The sequence below is a fragment of the Belonocnema kinseyi genome, chromosome 7 (assembly GCF_010883055.1).
Source record: "Belonocnema kinseyi isolate 2016_QV_RU_SX_M_011 chromosome 7, B_treatae_v1, whole genome shotgun sequence".
Lineage (NCBI taxonomy): Eukaryota > Metazoa > Arthropoda > Insecta > Hymenoptera > Cynipidae > Belonocnema > Belonocnema kinseyi.
In genome coordinates this window covers 3561663-3565537 of record NC_046663.1, presented here as the reverse complement: position 1 = coordinate 3565537, position 3875 = coordinate 3561663, and the positions used below count along the sequence as shown (strand labels likewise).

General features: G+C 23.9%; 1 protein-coding gene across 6 annotated transcripts in view; it reads right to left on the bottom strand.

Annotated features, from left to right (window-relative positions):
- The window catches only part of LOC117176029 (HEAT repeat-containing protein 5B), a 119120-nt gene that overhangs the window by 42639 nt on the left and 72606 nt on the right, over positions 1–3875 (bottom strand). The gene's annotated exons all lie outside the window — the stretch shown is intronic.

The window sequence follows — 3875 nt, the reverse complement described above, 5'->3', positions numbered from 1 at the left end:
AAAACAGTTGACTTTTAAACCCGAAATAATGAATTTTTAACAAAACAGTCGACTTTTCGACCAAAAAAGATAAATTTGAGAAAATAGTTGAATTTTCAACAACATAATTAATTTTTTAAAAGAACAGTGACATTTTTAACCGAATAGTTCAATTTTTTTTACTAAAAAAGAGCGTTTTAATTGAATAAACAAATTTTCAAAAAACCAATTACATTTTCAACAAAATAGCTGAATATTCAAGCTAAAAAGTGGAATATTTTATAAAACAGTTGACTTTTAAACCCGAAATAATGAATTTTTAACAAAACAGTCGACTTTTCGACCAAAAAAGATAAATTTGAGAAAATAGTTGAATTTTCAACAAAATAATTAATTTTTGAACAGAACAGTGACATTTTTTTACCGAAAAGCTAAATTTTAGACAAAAAAAGGACTTTTTAAATAAATAAATGAACTTTCAAAAAAATTATTAGATTTTCAACTCAATAGATGAATTTTTAACCAAATAGATGCGTTCTATACCTACGAAGATGTATTTATAATCAAGAAGATTAATTTTCTACCAAAAGCTGAGTTTTAAATAAAATAGTTAAATTTTCTACACAAAATATAAAGTTTCAACAAAAGCAGATCAATTTTCTACCCAAAAAGACGATTTTTAACAAAATACATACATTTTAAAAGAACTATTTGAATTTTGTTACATCTATTAAAAAAAAAAGAATTTTCTAGCAAAAAAAATTTAGAAAAAAAGTTAATTTCCTAATAATTGATAATATTTTAACCAAATAGTTGCATTTCCTACAAAAATTACGAAATTATTACCAAAAGAGATGAATTTATAAGGCAAAATACGAATTTTCTACAAAACAATTAAATTTTGAATTTGAAAATATTAATTTTCAACAAAGAAGTTAATTTTTATACCAAATGGTGGAATTTTCAATCAAAAGAAAATAATTTTCAACAAAAAAGTTGAATTTTCAATTAAAAAAGATTTTTATTTGAAATCCAAAACCAGAAATTTCACAAAATTAGTTACATTTTCAACAGGTGATAATTCGTCTGAGCCTTAACCCATTTGAATTTTTAATAACAGCAAAAAACATTAAATTTCTAATATAATAGTTGATTTTTCAATCCAAAAGATAAATTTCCAAAAAAAACATATCGAATTTTCGACCAAAAATGATGGTTCGTTAACGAAACAGTTTAATAATTATTTAAATTTTCAAAAAGTAGTACAATTTTGGACCAAATGAGATGAATTCTGAACCAAAAATATAATTCTAGACTTTTCAAGTGAAAGGGATAAACTTTGAACCAAAAAGATGATATTTCTACCAAAAGATGCATTTTCAATTCAAATGAACCATTTTTTCGATCCAAAAAAGACCAAAAGGACCAAAAAAGACCAAAAATATGACATTAACAAAATAGTTGAATTTTCAACAAAATAATTCAATTTTTAACCAAATAGTTGAAATTTTAACTGCTGTAATGTTAAATTTTTAAACCAAAAAAAGGCGATATTTCTACCAAAAGATAAATTTTTAATTCAAAAGGAACATTTATTCGGATCACTTTTTAACAAAATATTAAAATTTTCAAAAGAGTAATTAAATTTTGAACGAAATAGCAAAGTTTTTAACCAAAAAATATTATTTCTGAATAACAAATATAATTATATACTTTTCAGTTACAAATTACTATGCACTTTCAACGAAAAGACATCTTTTCTCGAAAAAAATTAATTTTCACTCCAAATTACTTTCAACCAAAAAATATGCATTTTTTAGAAAAGGATGAATTTTCAATCCAAAAGGATCAATTTTTTATCTGAAAAGATGAATTTTGAACAAAACGGTTGCATTTTTCAACCAAAAGAGACGAATTCTGAACCAAAAACATAATCAGGGTGGTCATTTTAATGAAAGAAAAAAATTACCGGTCATTTACCGTTTTTTCGCAAACATTTTTGACTGTCAATGAAATTTATGAAGTGTAACTCTAAAGCCAAAAATGATTTCATTTGAAGTAATAAGCGCTGTGCTGCAAATTAAAGAACTCAAAGTGGAAGAATCGATTTAAACATTTTCAAAATTATATAATTTTAACCCATTTTAAACTAGAAACATTAAAAATGGAACGATTACATTTTGTTATAAAAGTGACAACTACTTAAATTAAAAGTTGTTCTTATTTTAAATAGTTTACAAATCTTGAAAATTATGCAAAATTATATTTCAAAATCATGAAACATTTACATTTTTTCAAATTTCAAATTTTCTTTTTATTTTATCAAATTTAAAATTATTTTTGAAATTTTTTCAGAACTTCTAAACATCTTTTAAATGATTCGAATTTTAGCCAAAAAACTTTCTACAAAATTTTTTTTTAATTCTGCCAAATTGAAGAAATTTCCTTAAAATCGTCCACATTCATTTTTAATAATTTTTGTAAATTTTTCAAAATATTTTACAATATTCTCTTCCAATTAATTTTCCAAATTAAAAAATCCTTTTCAATTTTTCTAGGAAATGTTTTTCGTTCTTTTTAAGTCTTTAAAAATTCTCAAAAGCTTCCAAATTTTATTTACATTAATTTGCCAAAAACTATATTTGGTTTAAAATTAGGCTGTGGAATATTTGAACCAATTTTTTGGTAAGAATAGCCGAATTACGTTTGAATTTTTTCAAAATTAATAAATATTTGTTCAACTTACTCGAATTTTGTTAAAGAAGAATAGATGTTCAATTGTTATTTATACATCCAAATTCAACAACGAGACTTACAAATTAATTTTTTTTAAATGAAAAACTTAAAATTGTAACGTTCAAAGTTTTTTTGTTTAGTTTTGAATATTTAATTTATAATTACTAAATTTAAATAAATAAATAAATTGAATCGTTTAAAAATCGAATATTTTAGACTGAAATAAAATTTGAAATTTAATAAAAGCCTTTGATTAGAGATGTATTATTTTGAAATTAGTTAAAAATTTTTAATAGTTTATAAAGTTTCAATCGGGCCTTTACATTTGTTTCACTTTTTAAATCTTAAAGCACAATTTAATTTAAAAATAATTAAATAATTTATAGTCGCATTTGATCAACTAAAAATTATTTTGATCAATTTTCTTCGATTTTAAACGTTTCTTAATTTTTATGACGCATTCTAAACTGACTGATATAATTGAAAAAGATCAAAATTCAACTAATTATTTTAAAAAACGGTTGAAAATCAAAGTTCAATAACATTTTTATTCTAAGATTTTTGTAAAATTCTCGGTTCAGCCCTGATAATAGCAGACTTTTCAATTTTCAAGCAAAAAAAAATTGTATTTTCTTATTCCCTTCAATTAATTCAGTTCTCATTTAAGTGAAAAAACGAGAAAGAGGGAAATATTCTTGAAAAAATGGTGAAAAATAGGAATTTTAAAAAAAAAGTGAAAAATGTGGAAATAGGAAGTTTGGAAGCACCTGACGTTATTTCAGAATATAAATCATAACATTCCGCAAGAAAAGGGCCCCTTTTTATAGTTTAGGAGATATTCGAGGTTTTGTGATAGTAGAATTACACAGGCCGACAAAATTTGACAAAGGTCCGGAACCAGAGACCAGACCTAGTATACCCGAAGGTTTTTGCTGCGCTGAATCCGAATCCGACCTCAGAAAAATTCCATCACCCTCAGTTTTCGAGATATTGTAACCTAAAGGTGCAAAAAACACAGTTTTTTGCTATATTTGAGGTTACATAGCATCTTGAATAATTTTTTTTTTCAAAAACGGACGAAAGCATCACAAAGGAGCACCCTTGCCCTCTGAAATCCATTTTTCAGATTCAAGATAGCTTTTTTTTTCATCGATATATCA